At 39.5% G+C, this 10,538-nt stretch overlaps 1 long non-coding RNA gene across 1 annotated transcript; it reads left to right on the forward strand.

Moving 5' to 3' along the window:
* Positions 1 to 5,799: 5,799 nt before the first annotated feature.
* LOC125305410 lies at positions 5,800 to 9,684 on the forward strand. Its single transcript, XR_007195415.1, has 6 exons — positions 5,800 to 6,008; positions 7,217 to 7,310; positions 7,865 to 7,937; positions 8,458 to 8,572; positions 9,468 to 9,556; positions 9,653 to 9,684. It is a non-coding gene; the product is annotated as an uncharacterized LOC125305410 (long non-coding RNA).
* The last annotated feature ends 854 nt before the right edge of the window (positions 9,685 to 10,538 follow it).

Consider the following 10,538-nt stretch of genomic DNA (forward strand, 5'->3'; position numbering starts at 1 on the left):
CACACACACACACACACACACACACACACACACACACAAATAATTACAAACAGCTGCTTTCCCATTTATTGAGTGGCTAGTTGAACACCAATTTCACCCATCAGCCAGTGGGGCAACCACACAGCTCATTAAATCTAGTATGTGTTTTGTGAGAGGGTGTGTGTTTCAGGACAGATAGAGTGTGAATACTAGAGGAATACAGTGTGAGGGTGAGGGAAGACAATGAAGAAAGAAAGAAATGGAAAGAAAGAGAGAATGAGAGAGAGAAAAGAAGTGAAATGGAGAGAGAGAGAGAAAAAAAAAAGAAAAGTGAAATGGAGTGAGAGAGAGAAAGAGAAAGAGAAGTGAAATGGAGTGAGAGAGAGAGAGAAAGAGAAGTGAAATGGAGAGAGAGAGAGAGAAAGAGAAGTGAAATGGAGTGAGAGAGAGAGAGAGAGAGAAAGAAAAGTGAAATGGAGTGAGAGAGAGAGAGAGAGAGAAAGAAAAGTGAAATGGAGAGAGAGAGAGAAAGAGAAGTGAAATGGAGTGAGAGAGAGAGAGAAAGAGAAGTGAAATGGAGTGAGAGAGAAAGAGAGAGAAAAAGGAAATGGAGAGAGAGAGAAAGAGAGAGAGAAAAGTGAAATGGAGTGAGAGAGAGAGAGAAAGAGAAGTGAAATGGAGAGAGAGAGAAAGAGAGAGTGAAAAGTGAAATGGAGCAAGGAAAAGCCTGTGAGGTGTGACTTCTGGGAAACTCTATTAAAAAAAATCTATATATTCCTTTTATCGCCTCTGCAACAGCACCTTCTACAGATACAGAGACACAGAAAGAGAGAGAGAGAAGAGAGAGAGAGAGAGAGAGAGACACACACACATACACACACAGACTCAGACACACAGGGCAGAGGGGGACGATCAGAATGCTATTAGACTGTGCGAGAGCAAGAGGCCTTCAGAGGTGAAGCATTCGGAGCCTTGATTGAGCTGACCCCAGGGGCAAACATCAGCATTAAGGTGAAGCTTCATGTTTGTCTCTTCTCTTGTGCTGGTGCTTCAATATCTCACAGCCCCCTTGGCTCTCTCTCTCTCTCTCTCTCTCTCTCTCTCTCTCTCTCTGTCTCTCTCTCTCTTGTGCTGGTGTACACACTCTCTTTCTCTCTCTCTCTCTCTCTCTCTCTCTCTCTCTCTCTCTCTCTCTCTCTCTCTCTCTGTCTCTCTCTCTCTTGTGCTGGTGTACACACTCTCTTTCTCTCTCTCCCTCTCTATTTCATATCACCATCTTTTATATTTATATATTTTTTCTCTTGGGTCCTTTGCTCATGTCTTTAAATGAGATCCGTTCACTGTTGGGTTTTATATGTCTGTGGAGAGACAGATATGCAGAGAGATTGACAGATGTAGACTGAGACTGAGATCTGACTGACAAACAAACACACACACACACACACACACACACACACACACACACACATGCACACACATACACATACATACATACATACATACATACATAAATAGTGTATCCATCCGGTTGTTAAGTTCGACGTCAAGGGTCCAACAGTTTTTCGTCAAAAAATGTTTACTAGCGTTTTTACCTTTTTTAGTGAGGGTAAAACAAAATCGCTTAACTTAAAAGAGTAATTACTGTAGCTGTGCAGCAAAATGATATAATCAAGGGTAACATCCAGGCTTCCACGAAAAATAGGATTTTAGTAGGATGGCAATTTTCTTGAAGGCTACACTGAATAGCGAAATTTGTTTTTAATATTAATGTCTATGGAGAAAAACGAGCGGCTCTGAAAGCCGTTGGATCCGAAAAGCAGAATGCTCCATTCTCCTGAATGGGCCTTCCCAACATTCGGAGGTCTGATCATTTTGTATAACAGACCGTTGCTAAGTATAACAGACCGCTGTCAAGGGAAATGGGTTTTGTTTACGTCTTTCATATCACTCCGCACGTAGTCCGGTCATTTCTTGCAATGGAACTTCATTCAAAAGTGAAAGCAGAGGGTTGATCAGCTGTGTTCTAAAGAATGTTTAATTCAAGTTCTGCATGTGTTGCGAACTATTTGTTTCTTAGCAAAATCCTTGACGAAACGGTAACAAATTCTTGTAAGGAGTCGTATCATGTGGAGTTTATTTTTTCGTTTTGGCAGGTACTGTGTAATAAGTGGGATAATGTATAGAACTCCGCTGGCGTGTCGGGGTCCTGTTCGCCCCGTTGAGACTTATTTTCCGATAATGACCGGCGTTCTATACATTATCCCTTACTTATTGCGTCATGACATAATAACCGAATATAGATAGAATAGAGAGATTCAGTGACATAAATGTTACAGATCAAAGAATCAGCAAACATAGTTATTTCATGGTAATCAGAGAAGCGTCCTACACACACACACACACACACACACACACACAAACACAAGCACAAACACACACATACACACACACACACACACACACACACACACACACAAACAAACACACACACACACACACACACACACATAGTGACAGACTCATATTGTATTAGAATCCTCGAGCCTGAAGCGGAAGTTAAAATAATTCATAAAGTGAGCTCAGAATGGTTGCTCAGTTTCTCTTTTCTCCTAGGCTCTCTCTCTCTCTCTCTCTCTCTGTGTGCGTGTGTGTGTGTGTGTGTGTGTGTGCGCGTGTGTTTCTCCCCAGCGAGCTGATTATTCTAGACCCTGAGGGGGGATCCAAGTTTAGGGAACGCGGCTCTGCTGTTATTTGCAGGTCCTCATAAGAGTGTGTGACAGGGCGCGACAGAGTGTGTGTGTGTGTGTGTGTGCTTGTGTGTGTGTTTACAGGTTGGAATATCAGTTCATGTCACAAATCCTACCAACTGTTTTCAGTGAACTCACTGATGTGTCTGCAATCACTGATGAGTTCATTCACTGCTGACAGCTGCAGTAATTAAAAAGGACATGGCCTTGGAGTGAAGGCCTTTGATTCAGTTATTTTCTATGCTTCTTCATAGCTTTCCAACAAAAATGTTCAGTTTCTTTAGATATGGATTCTTTAGATTTCCTATGAATTTTAAAAGATGCTTTTCTAAAATGTTAGCAATTATAAACTGACTTCACATAAAATATGACATGAATCTGGCTTCTATTAATTATTGGTTTTCCTCACAATGTTCAAAGCCTCTATTCCTCAAAGGGCATCTCTCTCTCTCTTATGCGCGTGTGTGTTTGTAAGTACAGGTTGGAATATCAGTTCATGTCACAAATCCCACCAACTGTTTTCAGTGAACTCACTGATGTGTCTGCAATCACTGATGAGTTCATTCACTGCTGACAGCTGCAGTAATTAAAAAGGACATGGCCTTGGAGTGAAGGCCTTTGATTCAGTTATTTTCTATGCTTCTTCATAGCTTTCCAACAAAAATGTTCAGTTTCTTTAGATATGGATTCTTTAGATTTCCTATGGAATTTTAAAAGATGCTTTTCTAAAATGTTAGCAATTATAAACTGACTTCACATAAAATAAAAGGAGTGCCCAGACTTGAAGTGCATGGATCATACAGATGTCAGAAGGCCCTGTTAGAGAGATATGACATGAATCTGGCTTCTATTAATTATTGGTTTTCCTCACAATGTTCAAAGCCTCTATTCCTCAAAGGGCATCTCTCTCTCTCTATCTCTCAAACACACACACACACACACACACACACACACACACACACACACACACACACACACACACACAGAGAGAGAGAGAGAGAGAGAGAGATAGAGAGAAGACGGCACACATTCTTGAAGTAGCTACCAATAAGTACTAATAACTCACTTCATTTCATTTCAATGGTGTAACGGGACAGCCGAGTCCAATTTCATTAAAGGTGAGTTCGATGAAAAACAACTTCAAAGGTTTTACCTCCTTCTCTTTCTCTCTATCATTCCATCTGATACTTTCATCCACATTTCTATCTTATCCTTTTCTCTTCTCTGTTTACCTCTTCTCTTTGTTCATATTTGTTTGTCTTTTTTTCTCTGAGAGTAGCAGTACATAAACACAGACATATGAAACCCATACATCTCACCAGCTCTTCTCAAACTATGCTCACACACACACACACACACACACACACACACACACACACAAACACACAGGTACACATACCCACAAAAACAGATACATTTTCTCTAAAAAAAAAAAATTGTGGAGAAACCATAATCTTCCTCTCGCTCATACACACACACACACACACCCATACACACACACACTCCACCCCACACATGCAAACCCTTGTAAATAAACACAAATACATGCACACATTCAGTCCACAAGCTCAGAATATAAATCACGATGCGTGTGTGTGTGTGTGTGTGTGTGTTTGTGTAAAACAAATCACTGCAGTCTCCCTCGAGATTGTGTTAATGACTCCTGCAGAATCTATCAGAATGACATAATGACCTTCTGAGGGAGTCCAATGTCTCACCCAGTTAGTGTGATCCAGTTTCCTATAAAGGAATATCAAGCACATTAGGCCCAATGCACTAAGAGGCCTCACACACATTACTTACAGTTGACACACAAATAACTTTTTAAATCTGCTGATAGGCTCTGTGCTATTTTACACACTACAGCACTCCCATGGGACTATAATACCAGCTCTGATGTAAGTAATCAACCATTGTGTGTGTGTGTGTGTGTGTGTGTGTGTGTGTGTGTGTGTGTGTGTGTGTGTGTGTGTGTGTGTGTGTGTGTGTGTGTGGTGTGTGTGTGTGTGTGTGTGTGTGTGTGTGTATGTGTGTGTGTGTGTGTGTGTGTGTGTGTGTGTGTGATTGTATTAGAGAGGGAATATGGGAGTGTAAGCAAGCAGAAAGGTCAAACTTGTGCATGCATTCAGTAGTACAGATGGTTTATACTGAGGCTTGCCTGCATTACATTATTGCCTTAAGATATTTCTACATGCTAGTGTTATGAAAATTCTTTAAAGTTCTAGGCCTCTATGTTTGAACATATTGAAATCACGATATGCATTAGGCTGCTGAAGGAACACAGTGCGCCTCCAGTGCGTTCCATTAGTAGACATGAGGACTGCTCGTAGGACCACAGGAGAGATGGGATTCAAAGCCGACATGCGTCACAGTTGATTTGCAGTGAAGAGAGTTACTCTTGTCCGAATGTGCAGGCTCAAGCACAGGGAGAGAAATCACTGGAGATGATGATGAAGGGGAGAGAAGGAGGGACTGAGGGGGGTGACTGGCAGCACATTGGACCTTATTCAGGAATGAGGAGACCACCTTATAATAAACATGAGTGGGTGAGAGAGAGAGAGAGGGAGAGGGAGAGGGAGGGAGAGAGAGAGAAAAGAGGAGAGAGAAGGAGAGCGAGGGAGGGAGAGCGAGAGAGAGAGAGATAGAAGGGAAAAAGATATGAAAAAACAATGGGAAATGGAGAGGTGAGGGGAGAGTAAAAGATGGACAAAAGAGATGGGAATTGACTGTAGAGAGATAGAAGGGAAGAAAGGGAAAGAGAGAGAGAGGGATGGAGGAGAGAAGAAAGGGAAAGAGAGAGAGAGGGATGGAGTAGGGAAGAGGTGTAAATGAGAAGGAGAAATGAGGAAGGGAGGGTGTCGAAACACCTTTCCTCATTCCCCCTGCCACTCAGCTGCCACCGTCTGTTCTCACTGTCATTCATCTGTGTGTGTGTGTGTGTGTGTGTGTGTGCACGCACATGTGTGTGTTTGTGCACATGTGTGCAGCACACACACTACATGAATATTTTAACACTCCTACACAGTAAAATTGACAGTGTTATTAAGTGTTAATTTTTCAGAGACATATTTTTCAGTGTTCATTAGTGTTAATTAGTGTAACTTCGGGAGTTGTTTGAACAAACATGTACACCCACGGTGTAATTAAAACTCACAACCTAGTGTTTTAAGTGGGTGTGAATGTACGAACTCTGGGGTGGAGTCATTTACACTTCCGGTCCTTCAGTTGAGATTTTTGAAAAGAAGATGGACGCCATTGAAGTACATCGTGGGATAGTAAAAGGTAAATTCATTTGTTCCCTATACTTCTGTAAGCAAGCATGAAAACTACGACAAATACACAATTAAGTAATGTCACATCACAGGTATATGTTTTCATACCAACGTGTTTTACCTACTATGAAATATTGGTGACGTTAGCTTGGTCGCTAGCTAGTAGCAAGGTCGCTAGCTCAGAAAATTATTGGTAAAACATCCAGCAAGCTAACATAACGTCGGTGGGTTATAACCTTATCAAATTGAAATGGTTAAGTTTATGTTAATTTGTAATACTTAAACTGTAAACTGACATTAATATAATATTGGAGTCGACAACGTCTTAAAGTCCTTTCTGAAATTCGAAAAGGCGGTTGGAATTTGAATACCCACTGAGGGAATAGCTCTAACATGCTAACGTAGCCTAGCTGATTAACATTAGTTACAGCCAGAACTCCACTGTTCATAGCGATCTAACGTTAGTGTGCTGCCAAATGCTCACCTGGCACAAATGGATCTGTTGACTGACTAATTATAACAGTCTGTCGACTCACTGACGTTTGGTTTAACTGAACACTATTGCTTGGTTATAAAAAATTGCTGCTAGCTAACATTAGCTGAGACCACGAGGGCATTCGTTTAACTGTTAGGCATTTGTAGCAAACAGAGGTGTAAGGTAACCGTTAGCCTGGTTGGTTTGGTGCAGTCTCCATTCTCTGTATGGCACTGGTATTAGTTTCTGTTAGAGTCTGTTGGCTTTATTTGGGTTAGATCAATTTTTTTGTTTCCTAACTTATAAAGGGTGCAGGTAAGCCAAAGAGTATAGAAGTTAGCTAGCTGATACTAATTTTAGATATTTGTAGAAATTGTGGTTCAATAGCTTGCAAGCACGTGCATAAGGATATTCAGTCCATCAGGCATTACGTTACAGCTGAGCAGAGTAAGAAATGTTTATTCTCTGAAATTATGAGCAGTTTTTTTATGGATATGGTAAAATGTAGACGAGTTTACTGCCTAATGAAATTATTTAAGTTATTACCAGTCATGTTGCTTAAAAATTAGGGATTATATGAACATATTTTAAGACAAAACACTTGCGGTTGAAACATTTGGTAACCTGTGGTAAATAATGTCAGAATAAAGTTTAGAAGTCCTTTGCTGGTTAGTTGATATACTGCTGATAGTCAAATCATTGTTGTTCTTGTATTGATGTAATCATTTTCTTTGTTTTAACAGGGTCAGCAAAATGCTCATCAGTGTCCAGTACCATGGAGAAAAAAGTACCTCAAACTGCAGCCTGGTTTTTCCTTTCAAAGTTTAATTCGAGAAGGTGAGGTTTTATGTGGTTTAGCCAAAGTCCTTTTAGGCAAGTCCCTCCACTCGGCAGCCATATTGCAACGCTTTTTTTTTTTCTTTCTTTTTTCTAGCTTGTTTAGACTATGAATCAGCCTGACCTTAGGCATGTTTCTTAATGATTTCACACGCACACTTTGTATCCTGGCTGGAGTTAATGCAGATCCTTATGATCCTTTTTAAGAAATACATTTGAAATCAATCAAAAAGTTCAAAATCCCTGTGCACAGCCCTTTTGCAGGTGCTGATGGTGTGCAGTATAACTATTAAAAAGTCAAAAACTAGTATAAATCGCACACTGGAGGGTATATTTTGTTGACTTTATTTGGCGTGAAGGCTTTAGGTTCACTTTCAAACCTGATGAAGAAAATTGTGAAATGTGTTGTTCACGCCAAATAAAGTGGGTATGGTTAAAAAAAAAAAAGGTTTTGTCACCCTTTAGTTGAATTAAGTGAAATAAAATCAGAGACCGAATTTCTTAAAGCAGCCCTTTTAAGATTCCAATTTTTTTTTTCTCGTTCTTCAAACAAGGCACATCAATCCACTGGTGCAAAAGAAGAGAACACCTCTGCCATAGGAGATTCAGCAGAAAAAGGCCAAACAGGTGAGCATTTAAAATTAAAATATCACTAGGAGAAATCCTTGTCTGTCTCGTCTCCAAAATGCAGAAGCCTGGCTTTGTGTTCCGGTAGTGTCAAATCAGTGGGCACATTCAATCTTGCAGCTCTGCACAGATCTGGCTGAACGTAAAGTATGTTTATTAGATTCAGTCAGATCTGCTTGCAGATCCAGTGCTGCAAGATCAAAATCCCACTGATTTCATGCTACTAGAACACGAAGCCAAGCAATTTGCTTCCTTCAGATACAGGTCTTGTTATAATCTCTTTGTACACTTTCCAAGTTTACAATACTTCTGTTTGTCTGTAGAGACCCTCATCACACAACCACAGAAGTGTAATTATATTTTGAGCACTATCAGTGGTATTAAATAGCATTTGTTTTTTGACGTTCTAGCTGCCCCCTTAGCTTTCTTGTTTGTACTCTGGATTTACACTTTTTAGAGGGTGCATGTAAGTTTTCTCTTTACAAGTGTATCACTGTTATTGTTTCTTTTTTACGCATAGATGGTCCAGGAGGTTCTGGAGAAGAGTTAAATGGGAGAGGAAATAATGGAGGAGTATAGTAGAGCACCTTGACACACTGTACAAGAAGGCATCTTCTGAATATCCTGGTCCATGGGTATGTTTTGTTTTGAATAAATTAATCTAATTGTATACAACAGTTAGGTCCAGTCAAACTATTAACTCTTTTCTGACTGAACGAGAGGGATTCCATGGGTGGGGTTATCTCAGGACATCCCTACTCAGACTTTTCAGTGGTAGTGCCATTTTTACATTGATCCAATGTTATCGTTCCATTCATTCAAAGTGAGAGAACATTTTATATAACATCACAATTGACTGTTTGAGTGAGAAAAATAGAGTGCATGTAATAGGGTGAATAATGTAATGTGAAATAAAATGAAAAATCATTATTGTGCACATATAGCCTCACACAACCTGCCTGCAGAGTGACAAGAAAACCCTAAATTAATGTATTTTAATCCAGGTATTAGGTAGTAGAATTGCTGTGTAAAAACAATATTGAACTGATGATTGTGGGGTTGATAAATGCAATAAGGTAGAACCTTAGCTGTAGGGATATCTATTACCAACTACACAGTGGCTCCATTTTCAAAAAACTCCTGAAGACCCAGCTCTTTAGAGAACATCTCCTCTCATAGCACTACTTACAACAAGTTTTGCTGATCCTAGTACTTACCACCTGTCTTGAACTGACACTCAACTGTTTAAAAACAGCACTCACTGATGCACTTATTCTTACTGTACTCTACTGTTTTTAAATTGTCCTAAAATTGTTGAGAGAATTGCTTTAAAACTTAAACTGCTACCATGTTAGTCACTTTGGTTAAAAATGTGTTAGCCTAATGTAATGTAATATTACTTAAGCATATTTTAGTGGCAAGAAGCGTTAAGTCTATATTTTATCCATAATCCATGTTTAATCACGCTTCCATTTTATAGCTTGTAATGTTGTCTGTATATATCTAATATAATTTTCCTATTGTTTTTAGGATACCAGTACGAAGTCAAGGAAAAAGATATGCACTCGGCATTGTGACTGTTTCCTAATCTCAGGGATCCTTACTCCACCAATGGCTATGTAAGATTTTACTCATTTCCATTTAAGGTTATATATAATAATAATGTTCAACTATTGATCTGGATAATCATAGTTCTTGCCCACATTATTTTGCAGGAACACTTCTACGATGCTGGAAGAGGGGCCGGGCTATCTGGCATGGTAGCCTAAAGCAACGAAAGTGTCGCAGCGTTTGGTCAAGAACAGCTCGGGGAGCCTTGGAATACATGAACACCATGAGCTTTTTAAGGAGGTAGACTTTCTAATGAGGAGACACAGCACTCAAAAAATCCTACATAGAAATGCATGGGGTTAGTTTGTAACGTATGGTGTTGTCTACATATATCACACCCCCCTCCGTGGCAAAACGTGGACATGTAAATACATTGAGCCAATCATGTGGTGTGTTGTGAAGACATTGATTGTGCCAATCATGTGTTGTGATCTTGCCGCTGGAGCAAGATTGGTGTTGTGAAGCCTGCCGAAAGTGCCCAAAATGCGTTGCAATATGGCTGCTGAGTGGAGGGACTTGTCTAAAAGGACTTTGGGTATACCCACATGTAACATCACTTCATGGTGCATTATCTGTCTTGCTTATGGAAAATTGGCCCATTATTGCACATCTCTAGTAATAGGTTTGAAGCAAAACACAAGTTTGTGAAATTGTAAAAAACTCTTGATTATATTGTTTTATTTCTTGTTTATGAAATGTTTACTCAGTGTTGCAGAGCATTTTCATGTATATGTGGTTATGGGTTGTGAGGAACATTGTTTTATTGTTAAAGTCAATGATTTGTATGAGTATAAGGCCTTTGCTCAACAAAATGCTTATGGACCAAACTTTGACATATATATTGTACCTCTGCACATTGATTTGAGCCATATCATGGCAAATGTTAATAAAAAAAGAAAAGTAATTAATTTGCTGTGGTTTGTTTAATATGTTTATTTTGATAAATATATGGCTCTAGAAACTAATTAATTACTCCAATAGAGTTAATTA

This window comes from Alosa alosa, chromosome 13 (assembly GCF_017589495.1).
Source record: "Alosa alosa isolate M-15738 ecotype Scorff River chromosome 13, AALO_Geno_1.1, whole genome shotgun sequence".
NCBI classification, from domain to species: domain Eukaryota; kingdom Metazoa; phylum Chordata; class Actinopteri; order Clupeiformes; family Clupeidae; genus Alosa; species Alosa alosa.